We start from the raw sequence: 18862 nt of genomic DNA on the forward strand, positions 1-18862 counted from the left end.
AAACATTTGTGGTCCATTTCATAAGCTTATATCAACTCCTTCAGGCAAGTGTTTTAAGCGGCCTTGTATAAATCTAAACAACATTTTAATTTTTTGCTTTCGAACTTTTTGCCTAGAACAAACATGCGATGAAGGTATTATAAATAACACCTGCCACGCACAGGGAAATAAGTATCAAATTTTTCTTTTTCGTTTTTCATATTACATTGGTCTATATTGAAACCATATACATACAGGGAATCATTGTAACAAATAAGGCTTTTAAATCTCGGATTTAAATAATGTACTTAAAAAGCCGAGGAAATACTTGTGGGAAAATTTCATTATATACAACAAAAGAATATTATTTATGGTTGAACAATATTAGCTGACAAAAATGTTGGAACAAGAGATGAATATTTTATAAATATTATCAGTCTGTCTGTTAATGGGATGAAAAGTGACACCGATTAAACAAAACAAAACGCACGGATGAACTGATGTAAAATCAAGGACAAAAGAACGTTTTGTTGGTTAGTTGGTTCAGGCTGGTAAACAAGCTCCGTGATAGAATTTCTTTTCAAAGGGCATGTCAGTTCAAACGAAAAGTTGCTTGCGGTTTAGAAATCAAATGTTTATTGATAAGACAAATTGTACTAAATTCTTTTAGTTGGTCTAAATGAAATAAAAATATAGTTGATATAGTGGTTTTGTAACATTGTTTACAACATGAACATGTTTCTTGCATTTCTGTTTCTTACCGATTTTTTTTTTAATTTTAAAGTATCTGCTCTTTCGACGTGAAAATATCCGTTAGTCCATGCAGTACTTAAAATGGAAAACATGCATAAAACTCATACAACTTATTATATCTATATAACAGATATTGCACAATTCTCCAACTAGAGCTTTCACCATGTCTTAATTTAGAGTCCCGAGAGTTATTACTAGTGTTTTCGTATTATCTTTCTAATGATAGTATATTGATTTCTCTTTAGAAATCGTATTATTCTAAAACTGTCGAGATTGCAAATAAATCTATCGCTGCAGATTGCAATGTTTTAATGCTTTTGTTGTTTATCACTGTTTACTCAAAACCCTAGGGTCAATACTTCTTCTTGTCTCCGTATGAGCCTCCTTTAATAAGGAGCACCACCACGAGCTACTACGTATAAAGGAGGAAACTTGGAGCCTGTATCGATACACATTAATGTGAGCATGTAATATTTAGTAAAATATTGTTCTTGAAAAGATATTTTTTTCTCAAAAGATCGTAAATTTTCATCATATCCATAGATATTAGCACATTTAAACTATTACAAGCTAGTATATGAATAAAACTATGGTTTTGTTGAAAGCAATGAATAATTAGGTTGCCTAAATTTTAAGCATGTTCATAGGCAGCTTTTGTTCACATTACTCCCCACTGTTGAGAATTTACTATATTCAATTGTATAAAGTGTATACACGGCCTTGGTCATGTTAAAATCCGGACATGTTTCGTTCTCGGTGATCAGTTGAGTGGAAGAATATTAAGCTTGAAAATATTAAAGCCAAGTGTGACGACATATTTCTTTAAATTTTAATTCAATACCCCTAGTTTGGTTTATACAATTGTTGGACATCACGCTTCTATGCAGAAATTCCATGCAAGGAGCGAATCTCATAAACTCGACACTCAACGCCATTCGGCAATCCTTGGTAGAATTCGCTACTCTCCTGTTAGATGAGGGTACGGAATCGGCCGAGTTGAGACGAATGCAATCAACGCATGACCTCGGGAAAGTTCGGAGAGCCGATAACCTTGCTTCGGAAGTTGGCTTCTGGGGTGTTCTCCTGTGAGTCAATGCTGCTCCATTTTTTTGTGAAAGCTTTTAATTGTCGTTTTGATCAATTTTTGTCTCCTGCCACCACGAACGTTGTCAGTGTGGTCCCGTGTTACATATCAGACGCGGCAGAGGTCGTACTTTTTTGCTTGTATAACAAGTATATTTAGCTTTCAAGTAATAACTTCAACTTAATGTATTTTGGCTCAAAGTGTATATCATCCTTTAGAAGTATACCCTTTATCTTTAGACGATGTAAATAACGACGGGAAACACAATATCCTGAATCTCGCAACCACAAAGTCATGTTAAGGTGATGCATATAAACGGAAAGTTGTTGTCCATTCGTTTGATGTGTTTTATCATTTGATTTTGCCATTTGATTAGGGACTTTCCGTTTTGAATTTTCCTCGGAGTTAAGAATTTTTGTGATTTTACTTTTGCTGGAAGAAATTTACGTCATCTGGTCTGCCGTCGAATTGCATTTTACATCGGCTATGGTTTTAATGAGTCAGTTTTGTTTCTATGATGTACACCATTTTGGTTATTGGTATCTATTTGAGGTATACTATGACGAAAGAAGTAAGAGTATAACAATCAAATCTTTTCGATTGCTCTTTTTATTACATTTAAAAAAAAAAATATTGATCACTTTTATTTACAATCAATTATACAAAACTTCTGATCGTTTATGTCGTCGAATTGCATTATGTATGTTCTATTAGCTGACTAATTGCTGATTGATATGTCTATTTTTTACGACCATAGCAGGAGTCACTAAATTTCCCCATTCAAAATTTTCGGAATACCTTTTTTATTAAGTTAATATTGAACATATTATATATTTACAACCAATAAAACAATAAACCTGTTTATGGTGTTTTCAAATGGAATTCTCAATGTTTTTATGATGCTCAAAGCTGTTTGATGTAAAACATGTTTAGTAATTGATAATATTTTTGTAAAAAATATACAACTGAAACAACAGTCACTAAAATGAACAACCAAGTTTTTTTTCAGGATATCTTTTCTGTTAAGTTAGTATTGATTACTTTAGCTACAATCAATTACACAAAAAAATCAGATCCTTTGCTGTGTTCAAGTTGCAATCTGTATGTTTCTATTTTGTACAACATTGCTGGTTATTGATAATATATCTATTTTACGACAGTAGCAATAGTCACTAAATTTTACAATCAACTTTTTCGGAATAATTTTTCCTATTAGATTGATATTGAACACATTATATATTTACAATCATTTGTACAAAAAGCCTGCTCAGAGCTATTTGATGTACAACATGGTTAGTAATTGATAATATATCTGTTAAAATTACGACTGAAGCAAGAGCCACTAAATTTAACAATCGGAATACATTTTCTATTAAGTTAGTATTGATCACTTTAGATTAAAAATCAGATTTGTTTTATGTTGTCGAATGGCATTCGGCATTTTTCCAGGATGCACAGAGCTTTGATGTACAACATGGTTGGATATCTAATATTTACAACAGTAGCAAGAGTCACAAAATTTTAATATCAAGGTTTTTCAGAATACATTTTCTATTAAGTTAGTATTGATCACTTTAGTTATAATCAATTATACAAAAAAATCTGATTCTTTGATGTTTATTTTTTTATCATGTCGATCAGCTTCGTTTACTCAATTCTTCTCCGTGAATTCAATTAAATGTTCTCTTTAATCACAGAAATCAATTGATACTGATTTATATCTTCATTTTATAATTTTATCATTTTAATTTATCTAGGTTAGAAATTGGGGTTAAAAGAAGATTTATTCATTTTTATACTGATTTTTAAACATCAAAACAAATATAGGAGACATGTTTTAAACAATGTATCATGTACAAGGTAAATGTAATTTCAACTCGCGTCTGTAATCTAAGGCCAATAACATTGTTTTGTCGAATTCGAACAAGTCGCGGATTACATGTAAATCGAGTTCAAACTGAAACAGTTCGCATATACCATTTACCATCATAGTCAATTCACTGCTTGGTGGTAGAAATGTGGTCACCTTTAGGGAGCTACCATTTGATTTTTATGGGGGGGGGGGGGGGGGGATAGGATGAAATTTGAAAAAATAGGCAGGACAGGAGTTTTAAGTAAAAAAAAAGGCAGGATGTGACACTTGCAAAAAAAAAAGCCAGGACGACAATTTAGGTAAAAAAAAGTCAGGATAAACTAAAAAAAAAAAAAAGGCAGGACCAAACAGAGTAAAAAAATAAAAAGGCAGGACAGAGATTACAGCAAAAAAAAAAAATGCAGGACAAAATTTTTCATCCTAGCCCCCCAGTCCCCCCCCCCCCCCCATAAAAATCAAATGGTAGCTCCCTTACTATTCTCGTCCGGCAAAAAAACCCAATATGTTTGGCCGACCGTTGTGTTGGATGTATAAATACGTAGCCACATTCAGTTCCAACAGAAACGTTTAATATGACGGCGAGTCACGGTAGTGGTAGTGTCACACTATCTGTACATGGAAGAAACTTACTGCAACTTTTAAAGGACCCCGAAGGTGATCCAATGCTTAGCAAACATTCTTCTCATGCCCAAACTGATTTTGCTGTAACGGTTTATATCCAAAAAGTATTCATACATTCTGGATAATGGAAACAAATAATGTATTTCACAGGCTTAATGAGAGGCAAAAGATACTCATAAATCGAAATACAACTGATAACGTCATGGCTTAAATCAAAAAGACTAACAAAAAAACGAACAAACAGTACACAAAACACAACATTTCCGGAAAACTTAAGTCTGCATAAACAACACGAACCCTACCTAATAGAACCCTGAGGTGATCTTAGGTATTCCGGAAGGGTAAGCATATCCTGCTCTGCATTTGGCACCACCCGTGTTGCTCGTGTCTTATTTGGTAGGTTGCATTTAAGAATATTAAAACAATATCCGTTGTTTTCTAACTGCTGATTTAAACTTGATTTTACTGAGAACTTCTTGTATATTTCATAGGCGGATCCAGGGGGGGGCCTGGGGGGCCCGGGACCCCTTTCGTGGGAAAAATTTGGTTGATTATATCGGGAATCATTGAAGCATGACTTAGGTCAGTCAGCGCCCCCCCCCCCCCCCCCCCCCTTAGGAAAAGTTCTGGATCCGCCACTGTATTTTTATATATAACATCATGCTTTGTGTGCTATTGTAGCACTCCTTTGCGTTTTGTCTTTTGAATAAAATACCAAAGGTCACAATTATGTTAGATTAAGTCTAAATATATGATATAAATCTCCATTTTATTCTATATACCAGTAGTTTAGGTCCGTAGGGGGACATTAATCTCTATAATGCAATTAACTTTCTATGTAAATGTTGCGACGGTGGAATTAAGATTTATTTCCTTAATTTGACAGATAAAAACAAAAGATATTTGAAAATACAGGAAATTACTTCGGGGATATAGAGAATTTAATTCAATCCAATGGAAGAAGCTTTTTGTTGTCTCTGAAATGATCCTGAATCGTTAAATGAGACAATAAATAACTATTTCTAAATTATTCGTGGGTTTTAAGTTTATCTTTTATAGAAGAAGTTATTACTTTCGTGTATAATACTTCTTTGAAAACTGCCTACATTGAATAGGTTTTAACGTCAAAAAGGAAACATTCATAATAAAGGCAGGTGTATACCACATCTATCCGTTGTCGCTGTGGGCGATGTACAAAAAAATGTATCTTAACCTTGGTCTCTTTCGGCGAGCCGAATACTCGTTTACGTTGGGTTTAGGAGGATTATTTGGTGTGCTGGATGTATACATATTTTTTTGAGACTGGGCATCGTATATTGGACCCCTTAATTCATCCTATATGCCATTAAGAAAAATTGATGAACAACAACATATGACCGTGTTAAAATAAAATTTGCAAATTCTACATGAACCATTAGGTACTGGTATTCAATGCAATTTAGCAAAATATTTTGTAACAGTTTTGTTATCATCAGTTTCATAGATGTCATATATGTTATGTATGGAACTTGAAAGGGAACCTAGAGGATCTTGAGAATATATGTAGATTTTCTATTTAAGAAAAAATATACTAGATGTATAAATATGATATATTGAAAAGATTTTTTTTTTTTTTCATTCCGGGTATTAGACAGCGTCTTTTAATTATTTAAGACCTTCATTTGTTATTATTTTAAACAATAAATGATAATAGCACTTGATCTTTATTTATTTCTGTATCCTCCACCTTTCACTTGTTATTGGTCTTGTCAAATGCAGGTTAAAAATGCGCGATTACTAACAGAGATAACGTCAAATATTATCTCTGAACCAATCCGTTGTTTTCTCGTGGCATTAAACGGTAATCTCTTAATAAATATGGTGACACGAGAAGATAAAAGTATATATTAAATCATGCCAAAAGAAGTAAACAGTATCGAAGTTAAAACGGAAAGTAGCAGCGCATATTAGTTGCTGATTTCGAGGTATTTTATAACTGACGATATTGAATTGGCAATTTGGCCAATTGGTATTTTTTACTCATCGTTGATAGTAACCATAACGTTGGACGCCTGTCTGAATTTCAATCATTCCACATCTCCGTTTTATTCTCTTCCTATTTGTGTTTGGCGGGAAATGCTTGCAGTTCTTATTAGGCATTTTGTTGGGCAGTCTTCAGCTTTTTCTGTACAACATTATGAGGACGGTTTTGTCTTTTTGTATTGGTTGCGATTGATCATTGTGTTGTTTGTCTTCTCCGACCTTAGATTTCGATAGTCTTTTATAAAATCGTCTTGCTGGATCTTCTGTTTGACAAATTTAATCAGATACAGTTGCCCTCGCTCCTATACATTTTGTTAGTCCTCTACTCAAAGACACTGGGTGGGTCTGGTTTTTATTTCTGCATATGACATTTAATGCTGAACTTTATAAAAATACAGGGTTGTATGATCGCCAAAGCGACAACTATCAACCAGGCCCTAAATAACCGATATGGATGTCTTAGCCATTGTAAGTGACCGTACGGCCTCCAACCATAAGCAAAAACAATACATGCTAAATAATCATGCCGCTTTATGAGGCCCTGAAAAAATGGTGCAATTATTCAAACGAGAAAAGCAACGGCCTCGTTTATTCTTAAGCAATGAGCTTAAATCAAATATTAAATACAGCAACCAACTATAACCACTCAATTACATGCTTATGACTTGAGATAACTCGAATAATTCAAGCCCTTTCCGTGTCCGATTTTCTCCCACACGAGGAGATCAGCGGAATATAATGACTGAATTATTCGGGTTAGACTTGAGAAAGACGCATAAAAATGTGGCGGGGTTAATAACACTTTTGAAAAACAAGAACTTAAAAGCAATAAACAGTAAATTAGGCTAAGTTTTACCAGAAGCGTAAGATAATTGTTAAATAAAGATTCATGGTAAGCTACTTCTGCGTTAGGATACTCTTGAAAGAAAGTAAACATTGCATAATCGAGTACTATAGCAGTTAAACAAATACGCGGAAAAATGATATACAAATAAAAGCGAACTAACGATCTCGATGCATCAACTTCAAGTATAACTAAAAACCAAATACGTACTTGACATGATAGAAGCTTGATCAATTGTGATTCAATTTACCAATCGTACATTATAATGAAGAGTAAATAAAAGTGTTACTAGACAAGATTAATCCTGTGTGGAGATAGAGACAAAGTAGGCAAATATAGAATGTATACAGAGAGGATTAACAAAGTAAAAACTAGATAACGGAAAGTAAATGTTGACACAGATGGTATATATGGAAGTCTTAATTGTGTCGTCTCTGGTATTAGGTTTTCATTATCGTTGATCCTTGTATTATTGTCCGACACTGTGTCTTCGGATGACTTCTAGCTTTTATCATTGGTCGTTGTGAACTACTGTCCGACACTGTGTCTTCGGATGACTTCTAGCTTTTATCGTTGGTCCTTGTGAAGTACTGTTCGACACTGTGTCTTCGGATGGCTTCTAGCTTTTATCATTGACCTTTGTGAACTACTGTCCGACGCTGTGTCTTTCGGGAAGCTGCTAGCTTTTATCGTTGATCTTTGTGAACTATTGTCCGACAATGTTTCTTCGAATAGATTCTAGCTTCGTTATTCAAAAGAATAAAAGTCGCAGTATTACTCCGATAATATTTAAAGATATATTTGGCCCATTATAAGGCTTTTAAAATAACATTCGTGGGAACCATAGATTGATATGTTCTTGGTGACCAGTTGCGAATATTTTATGCAATTATTGGATCATGTGTGTCTTACAAACACTTAACAAACCCATCAAAAGCAGGACAATTAGAATGAGAAACTAATCTATTACCGGAGATCGACGTGATCATGCATGAAATATTTGCCACTGGACATAAAAGGCGTAATGGTCTGTACATCACCTTAGGTATACAATGCATATGTCTTAATGTGTTGCCTTGCTCAAGACATTCATCCTTGTTTTGGAGAGTGAAATTGTCCCACTTTTCTCCCGTTCGTATATTCCCTTCACATTTGGTTTAAACTAAATACACCTAAGTGGTTGATTTGCTTCTCTTCGAAACACACGAAAAAAAACGAACTAATGACAAGGGCTATATCTGGTCGGCTCAGAGCCTGAAATGTGGTCGGCTAGGATGCCACAATAATCGTCTAATGGCGACCTTGATTAAAAAAGACGTTCAAAATGGGTATAGTATAAAAGCAACTTTTTTTCCCCTAAATGTGCGTGTTGTATTTGCCACTTGAATGTTAAGTGGTCATAAATCAGTCGAATTATGACGACGGCGTGTGTAACGATCTCACGAACGAAGATTATTTTAACCGATAAATCATTTCAACTTTGTCTAATATGTCGTCCACAACACATATTTGAAAGAAAGATGATTCCGTGTACTAGTATACTGTTCGAAAGTTTGTCAGCCAAAACTCAGTAAAAAGTTCGTTCCGTTGCTAACCCTTGCTGCTTTCCAATTCCACCCCTTAAACGTTACATCAGCCTCGTTTTAACCTCGTTTGCCATTCATTTCATAATAACACCAAAATTGAGGCTATGAGTGTGAATTTTCCATTGGAAAAAAATGAATCCGTGAATATAGTTCTTGTTGATGAGAATAAAAAGTCACGAAAGTAATTGCTTAGATAAAGTGAGTAAATGTCCTGAGAAAAAACTAGACCATAAAATAAAATTAGCTATAGTATATCAAGAAGTTATATAGTATACAAATCCTTGAATATATCAGAAATATAAGCACAGTTGTATTTGAACTAACTATAGACTACATGGTAACTAATAACAGACATCAGATCTATAAACGCATACTTAATCCTATAAAACTATCTTTGTACTAAATCGGGGTAGTTTGGTCCACTTTCTATTCATTAAAAGTTCAATTAAATTAAAAATCCACCAAAATTACACTCTTAACTTCACTTTTTACCTATGGTAATATTTAAGTAATGGTTATAATAAAGTCTCATTTTCTCGTCACCAAGTATCAACACTCATATCTATTTTCACATTAGTAGCAGATATTGATCTTTGTTGAAAATTTTAATAGACTATTTTGAAAGTTACAATATAGGAAAACATATTACAGTTAAACGTATGCAAATTACGATCTTTGATCATTTGGAAGTTCATTATAATTCTGTTTATTGAGTAATATATCCCGCTGATAAATTTAAGTCATGTCCCTTTGAAAAGCATTTTTCAAAAGATTTATTTTTAAAAAGAGAAATATTCATTTTTTTCGCACAATAGTTAGGAATTATTTATGACAAAAGTTCGTGTCAGTGTCTTCAGACCGTATCCAATATTTACCGCGGATTAGCATTCGGAACAATGTTATCTCATAATACGTTGATTTGATTGGACAGTTCAAAGCCGCATAATAGTTTTAGTTCTTTCGAAGGCGATAGAGTAAATAGTACACAAAACAGGGGAGATAACTTAAAGCCGTTATAACAATAAATGAAGACCTATTTAGATTTTGTTACAGGTAAAAATTGTCATTTTCGTTTTACAGGTGAAATAACACCTGACTTGGCAGTATTATATTGTTTGTTTCGTTCCGTGGTTTAAAAGGCGGAGTATTTTCGTTGGATATTTTTGTTGTAATTTGTTATGAATGCAGATTATGGAAACTATAAAATTATAATCCATTTCGTCAACAAAAAAGTTTAGATATTGACTCAGTGTTAGTGACTTACAATATTTTGGATATTTTCTCTGTTGTGGAATGAATGATATATAACGTAAGTTTTTTTTATGGTTTATTTTTCGAACATTCAATTAAGTTTATTTTTGGTGATCGGCAGTTTGTTGTCCATTCGTTCGATGTGTTTTATATCATTTGATTTTGCCAATGGATTAGGGACTTCCTTTTTGAATTTACCTCGGAATTAAGTATTTTGGTTTTTTAACTTTTTAGATAGTTGAATATTTTCTTAATGTATAAGCAGACTCTGGTATATTTTGCCTCTCTTATAATTATCTAAAAGAGGGACGAAAGATACCAAAGGGACAGTCAAACTCATAAATCTAAAACAAACTGACAACGCCATGGCTAAAAATGAAAAAGACAAACAAAAAAACAGCACACATGACACAACATAGAAAACTAAAGAATAAACAACACGAACCCCCCAAAAAACTATTAAATATGATTTTTTTAAGAATGTCTTAATGCAAACATTACTTTATTGAGAGAAAAAAAAAACCCAAAGATTCTCCCTTGACACCATTTGCGAGTATGGTCTCGAGGAAACGATGATAGTCCGTCGGAAGGGGACGATAAATGGCTGACCCGTGTTAAGAGAGAGACATATCTCTTGCACGTTAAAGACACCCTTGTAGATTTCGAAAAAGAGCAGCCTAATGCCGCTACGAGGCAGCACTCGCACCCGCAAAGTGGAAAGGGATTAATATAAGTTGCAAAACTTGTTTCCCAATCCACTATAAATAAATATGTTTAAACTAAAGAGATTGTCGCTGTATGGAGAAATACATGTAGTACTAATTCTTCTACAATTCAGATCATGAATAGACCTATTAAGACTCCAATAAAGTGGTATTTAAAACGCTATTTTATTTTAATTGAAAAAGTGAAATATAAAACTTTTATCATTAAAGTAGATTTGATATTTTATTAAGAATATATCAGAAATTTGGAGTCCATTTCTACAAAATCAAAATTTCAGAAATTTGAACGATGCGGGAAAACACATATCTATTAAACTCAACATTATAACAAGAAAATTAATGTCGTGGCTATTCCTTTACAAAGAGTTAAAATAGATCTGAAGACCCAAATACTTACACTGTATAGTATAATACAAATTATTTCTCCTAATGTAGCTGTCTTGTGTATTAGCAATATGTAGTATTTGTGGTAAATTGTATATAAAAACGCAAATTTTAAAATTGAAACAGAGACATTAAAAATTGGAATGTTAAAAAAAGCAAACTGATTTGAATTAAATATTTGAAATCTTATTTAAATAGTATTTCATTTACACGATTGTCTTCTATTTATGCATGGAATTTGGAATATTCGCCACTGGACGTTAAGCAATGATTTTTTTTCATGTATCGCCTACGGCCATATATAGTCTTCATTGCTACATTGTAAAATATAATTTCTCCTTAAATGATCAAAGAACAGAGAAACATAAATTACATATAAATTACATACGAATACAGATCATGTCATTTCATTTGAACATCACAGAAATAGTTCTATGTTTTACACGTGCTTGTCATCCTGGTGATGTTTTAATATCCCACAGCCCACAAGAAATTGAAATATTACAATAAGTTACTTTAGGTTCATTGTAAGTTGAAACATGACACGTTTTCAAAATTCAATTTAATTATGAAATTAATTAATTTTATTTCACATTTCTTTTCAACGAATTTTAAATATTCGTTTATATATTTTTGCAGGTGTGTCTGTTATATAAGTTAGGATCCCAACCTTACTCAAGTGTAAGAATTGGATTTTTTTCGTCATCACAATTGTTAATATAACTTTGATATGACTTAAACATTTTATAATATATGAAAAAATGTTCATAACTCACAGTCTCAATTTTTTTTCCACATAAAATTGCTCACTTTCATCAGAAACATATAATGCATTGCAGTATTAGTCTCTTCTTTCATAAACTGACAAAAACAATGTCTTCGACAAGTCTTTATAGCAAGTAATTTATTCCTTAAAACTCATAACATTTTTTAATTCTGTATCATTTTGAATGGTAGAAATTTAGGCATGTCCACCTACAAAATATTTTTTCGACCCCCCCTCCCATTTTCCAAACTAAATCATACCTAAGTAAGTTGAAGTGTCATTCGTCTGCGAAAATATCTAAATATATTCAAACAATTAAAGTTATTGAAATTATACACATAAATACATAAATCGTACAATACTATATTTGATCATTTGTCATTTAATAAAATAAATATTTAGTACTACATAAATAAACAAACCTATAGTAATACTTTCCCACACAAAACACTGACATGTGACTTATAGAACTGTCAGATACGATGTCGAGAATTTGTCACCTTTTTAAAAACTTGTCTATTTCATTATGTTAATTGCCTTTTTACTAATAAGTCTATTATGTCAATAATCTCTTTGTTGTTGTGGAGTATTAGTTAAATAATAGACTTAATTACCTATACAGGTGAAGACAGGTATGTTAATTACAGGTGGGTTAACAAAAGTACTATAGGATGAATAATAAGGGAACTATTTTTATGGTAATGTTGTACATATTTGTGTAGAACACCGGAGATAACATTTATTTATAACTGACAGTTATTTCATCAAAGATTTGTAACTTAAGTGCAGTTTTAAAACGTAGACGAAGATTTGGATAATTAGGAACTGGATTAAAATTCTTTATTTACTGAAAATGGATTTAATCAATTTATAGGTAGGCTGTTAATGTCTGAATGTATCTTAGTACTTTAGTCGTTGGGTTGCTGTCTTTTATATTCATATTGATGATGAAATTTTAAACATACATTGATGAATAAAAAGGAATGAATAAATCATCGATCTTTCTTAGAAAATTGCATCAATTAAATTACTCAAACTGCTTCATATTTTAACAGTAAAAGCAATATGCATAACTATCTTTAAAAAAAAATAAGTAATTATTTCCTTGATTAAATTTTTTAACCTTTATCGAGATTTGAAAAGACCGAACGAAATTTATAATTTAAAATTTGCAAATAATAATAGAAATTTAAAGTTTTATACCATGTTACATTAAACATTCACTTTTTCCCATCTGCTATTAAATATAAATAATCTTCTCGCCAAATATTGAATATTTTCATTTTAAATTTAAAGCACGTTTTATGTCCTTTCCTATTGTATTTAAACAAAAAAATCAATCACATTTCGCCCACAGATAAAACGAAGATAATTTTATTTTGACAAAAGTTTAATATTTATGTCCATATAGACCATGCCAATTTATCAAAGTTTATATTTTAAATATTTGGAGGACTATTAGCAAAAACAACATTGATTGTACATTTATTTATACGTGGCCGAATTATTTTAACAGTTTGCTTTCAAAATTTATAACATCAGAAATGTTTCATGGAGACATTGCCAGCTTTTTGCATTGTCTTCATTAGAAGTATAAAGATTTAGGTTAAACACTTTCTTTAGTTGAAAATGATAACACTTATAGGGTTGCATTGAGAAAACAAAATCTTTTTTTTTTAAAGTGGGATACACTTGACATAGGAAAAAATGACAGGACACGTGTAGATATTTATTATTCAGAATATGTGTGAAATTTTTGTCACTGACAACCAAGCAAACCGACAAATTATTTAGTAGATTATTGCCTGCTTGTAAATCTTCTAGCCTCCTGAGATCCTTGAAACTTTCATACCATGAAATGCCAATTTATGTATTTTTTATTTTTGTTATCCACCAACTAGTAATTATACACTAAATTTTGTACCTTTTACAGGGGAAAAAAAGGGGGGGGGGGACAATACATGTCGAATGATTCGAAACATACAAAGATACATCTATACAGTGCAAAACAAAAATAAAATGGAAATTATTTCCAGAAGAAACCCTATAGATGGCGCTTGACAAATATACAAAATAGTTCATGCAGGATTAGATACAACAATCTTAGATGAACCTTTTGATAACATGATCGGCTTACCAGAACTAGTTCATGTAAGCCGATTTACGTTAATCTTTGTGCGACACAGAACCTACGACAAAGAAATGAAGCCACTTTTCTGAAAGATTATATCATATATACAAGAAGTTCTTATCAGATCTTAAATACTTTTATAAATAGCGATTAGTTGTATTTTTATGTATAATGGCTTTTACTTTTTCCTTGGATTAAATCATTTAATTACGTACTTTTTGAACAGAATATAAATACCCGACTAAATCTTTTAAGTCCAGTACAAACAACAAATGCTTCCAGATATTTTCGTAGTTTCGTTGTTTTCAGACTTTCGGGTAAATATTTGAACAATTTACAATTTGCTTTGAATGATAATAAAACAATTAGTGATTTGCTTTATTTATAACATAAGTGTCGAGGACTCAATTTCGTGCGAAACAAATAGCCTACGATCAATGAATTAATACATCAAAATGTGACGGTGACCGGAGACCAAATATGTTCTTCTGTCACCTCTACCGCATTCTATTTTATTTGGCAGCAATGGTGTTTTTAAGTGGTTTTCGAATTAGAGTCTTTGATAGTCACTGTTCCTATCAAACTTTCTGGACGCTAGAACTTGAAAAGACACTCGACCCTTGTATAAAACATTTTGTTGACTCTAAGATGTCTTTGGTTAATTTTTGTGCCGCAACGTCCCTGTCTAATTGATGATTGTACCAAATCTCCATTTATTCGCACATATAAAACCGACAATGGCAATTTAATACCGAAGTCATAATGATGACTGATTTGGATCATATTCTCCATGTATTAAGTAAATTTGCATGTATCTTTACGGATCCACGATTGACCTCGGCGTACCCTAACATGTAAATACTACTGTTAACAGACAACATGTGTATAAATTTCATTAAAATCCGAGACTTTTTGTTGTCGATGTAACTCAATACGTTACTATTCATCATAAGTGTCAGCTCAAGTCTTATTTAAACTTTTCCTATTGAAAATACCCCCTGATATCAATCTCTTAGATACATCCTCGAACAATAGAGCCATACATTAGTTACAACCTTGGATCGCCTGACAAGGTATACATACGTTTTAAATCTGATATAAGGACAAATTTCTGTACTTTGACGGCGAGACCTTTTAAGGTAGGCCATCGTCTGTATATCTTTATTTATACTACACGAGGACTAGTTGAGTAAAGAAATTTAGGCTGTTTTCTGTCTTTGATGTTATCTAATTAAAAACATCTGCAAGAATCAAAACGCCTTGAATTGCAAATGTGGAGTTTTGCTCGTCACGTGAATAACTTTGGAAGCTCATATTTAGCACTACACAACTTTACCTTTGACTCGGTTCGCACATGTCAACCAAATGTTCAGAAAGAATAGATATGTATGTAGTCAAGTATGCTCCTCATATTACGCCTCAAAATCACATACCACTTTGGAGTTTAAAAAGTTATTTTCGTTTTGGTTTTTATAATGATTTTTGGAGTTCTCTTTGACATCAGTTTTGAATGACCAATTGAAGAAATCTTCCTTTCTTTTCAGTTTGTAATTCAATCATAGTCAAATCTTTATACGTTCCCTGTGGTTGTATCATGTCTGAGTTTAACAGTGTCTCCTGCGATTTTTTAAAAAAAATTCGAGTCGTGAAATGTTCCCCCGTGTCATTTTTAATCAGTTACGAGTTTGAAATGTTCCCTGTTATTGTTTTAATTATGGACACTTTCCAAATGTACCATGTTATTCTATGGGTTATGTTAGTTTGTTCTGTCAAATCAAGTATAGTTGCTGACGTTTGGATGGTGAAAACATCTCTTTATTCTATAGTTTAACCACATAGTATTTACACAACCTGTAAAATAGATTAACACTGACAAACTATCTCTTTTCTGTTAGTTAATCTCAGTACAACTTGGTAGTAAGAGGATCGTATAATTTGAATATTTTAGAAACCTCAAGTTTGTTTTATGTACGTGGAAAGAAAAAGGTAACCCAACACTTTTATTCTTTAAATTACCGTATTTCGTTGAAGAAAATTGGAGAACACAGCTTCTGCTTTGTGACTTTGATTTTCAGGTCAATGCTTATTTTTCTTCAAATTTTGCAAATTTTGTTCATTAAAAAACTAAAAGCACACTAGTCTCATACAAAACAGATGTAGTACTGTGTATAAGTGATAGTAGACTCATAAATGCATACTGACGTCACTTAGAACATATTCTAATGTCAAAAAGAGGCAATATAGTTTTAGGTGAATGGCCTTGTCCGTGGGCTGTGTCTTGCCTGTTTTTTTTTTGTTGTTGTTTTCTGTGACTTATGGTTTTCCCCTCTCCTTTTTACGTTTTCCAATACTCTTTAACAATATATAATTAACATTTCTAAAATATAATCATTAAAATCATTAGATGTGTACACAAAAACATAATTGAAATGGACCGTTATAGCATATACCGCAAAGTCAGTGCAATGGTTGAAAGCACGCAGTACACAATGAGAGTGCAGGTATAAATTCGAATATCTACTCACAATTTGATCTAACCAAATTATTGTACAAGGAATATCAATATCTTCAAGAAGCTGCTCTGATTTTTTTGCATAGGAATGATAATCCGAACGTCTTTAATTGGTTCGGCATTCAACAGTAACAGATGACATTTCTGCTTCCTTCTGACAGAGTGTTAAAGTATTGATTTACTAAGACGAACGTTCTTAAGCTTTCTTTTTTTTAATATCCATTCAGTGTCGTGGAGAAGAAGCCATGTTCAGATGACGAATATTGGTTTATGTTATTTATAATTAACTCGTCTCTCTTTTCCATTGCAGTGTGAAATTGAGGTGTTGTAGTTCTAATATCTACATATATTCGGAAAGGAATAGGGCTGTTTTCTTGTGGTAAGTTTACTTATTTTTTGAAATTTTATCACTGGACAAAAACGAGAACGGAGAACAGAGGCAAACCATTGTGAATATTTTCAACACAATTAATTTAGTAATATGCCGGGTACATATTACAAAATAAACACATACGCAAATTATCAAGAACTTCCAAAAGCGGGTTTTACCGGAAAAGGGAGGAATGTAGTAAGAAAATCTACAATTTGTTAGAACTCAGCCTTACCCACCTCGCCCCTGCACAATTAAAAAAAACTGCAATTCAACAAACCAAGCCACAGCAATGACTTTGTTTTTTTAAATGCAGAAATTTCTGAGGAGTAAGAAAAATACAGCGGTACAACACGTATATATATATATAAAAATAGTGTTAGTCTTTAGTCTTAGTTGCATGATTTTTTTATTAGTTGTTAGTGGCTTTGAACTAGCTGTCCGATAACTGCGAGTACTCTCAGATCTGTTCATTGTGTCTTTTTGTGTCGGGATGTATAATTACCGGGCCACGTCCACTTGTATTTTTGTCCATCTGATGAGTTAAGTCTTTTTCAACTGATTTTTATAGTTCGTTCTTATGTTGTACTGTTATACCACTGTCCGAGGTTAAGGGGAGGGTTGGGATCCCGCTAACATGTTTAACCCCACCACATTATTTATGTATGTGCCTGTCCCAAGTCAGGAGCCTGTAATTCAATGGTTGTCGTTTGTTTATGTGCAACATATTTGTTTTTCGTTCATTTTTTTTACATAAATAAGGCCGTTAGTTTTCTCGTTTGAATTGTTTTACATTGTCTTATCGGTGCCTTTTATAGCTCACTATGCGGTATGGGCTTTGCTCATTGTTGAAAGCCGTACGTGACCTATAGTTGTTAATGTCTGTGTCATTTTGGTCTTTATTGGATAGTTGTCTCATGGGCAATCACACCATATCTTCTTTTTTATATTACAATGTACTATTTCCGTCAAATCAAAGGGAAAAAAATCAAATACGTGTACTCAGATTTATCAGATGAAGACTAAGACTAGATTAAATTTTACATTGATCGTTTTTTCAAGTTATCCAAAAAACTATCTTGTTGCAAGACATAATTTTTTTTTAAATGTAATTTATAATAAGAAATGCATGGTGTGAGGTCTGTCATTGCGGGTTTCATAATTTGAAATCCTATTAAGAAACAAATCTCTGATAATCTGAAGATTAAAAATATTCATGTAAATAATAAGTAAAAGTTCCACCATGTTTTAAATGGCGGTAAATGTGAGCCATTACGAGAAGAAATAGATCCGTCTTCTATGTGACAGGACCCTGTCATTTGTGGTTGTGTTGTACAACTTTTATTACTACAATTTCCTTTTTACTTTCGTAAGCCACCATTAATTTAATGTGATCGTACACCATGCGTGAACTTTACGCAGAAAAAAGTAATTTAAAGTTGGATTTTTGTATATATAAAGTTTCGTTACAAAGTAAGATTTTTTTATGATTTTATTTTGAATAGGAATTTAAATGTTATTTTCCACTTTTCATCTTTTGACTTTATAAGTAAAGTAGAATATTATTACAGTATAAACAACAGATTTAACATACAAGGATTGTTTTATTTGATGGCTTCAGTTTTTTTATCGTTTGCAAATTCCAGGCTAAATAAAACAGTTTGAATCATCTAGATATATATCTTTATTGAACTGTTTTGTATCAGAAACAGCGGCTGATGCAGTAGTTTTCATAAGGGGAAGGGGATACTAACTGCACAAGACGGGCCTCGCTCAAGCTTAGCTTTAGTATTTTCCTTTATAACCAACCATTTTTTTAAAGGGAATTCGCAAAGCAGACTACTTTAACGTCATTCCTAAGCTCTTACAAAACCGTTTGACTACAACAACGCTTCATCTGTATATAGCTCACAGCTGTGGATGTTTGAATGGTTTTACACTAGTCATTTTCTTAGTCCTTT

General features: G+C 32.4%; 1 protein-coding gene across 3 annotated transcripts in view; it reads left to right on the plus strand.

Moving 5' to 3' along the window:
* The first annotated feature begins 9849 nt into the window (after positions 1-9849).
* Positions 9850-18862, plus strand: part of LOC143052297 (uncharacterized) — a 30818-nt gene continuing 21805 nt past the window's right edge. For all 3 annotated transcript variants that reach the window (XM_076225310.1, XM_076225309.1, XM_076225311.1), the window contains exons 1-2: positions 9850-10071; positions 16842-16910. The gene's annotated coding sequence lies outside the window, so the exon portion shown is untranslated. The remainder of the gene's footprint in view (positions 10072-16841; positions 16911-18862) is intronic.

This window comes from Mytilus galloprovincialis, chromosome 11 (assembly GCF_965363235.1).
Source record: "Mytilus galloprovincialis chromosome 11, xbMytGall1.hap1.1, whole genome shotgun sequence".
Taxonomy (NCBI): Eukaryota; Metazoa; Mollusca; class Bivalvia; order Mytilida; family Mytilidae; genus Mytilus; species Mytilus galloprovincialis.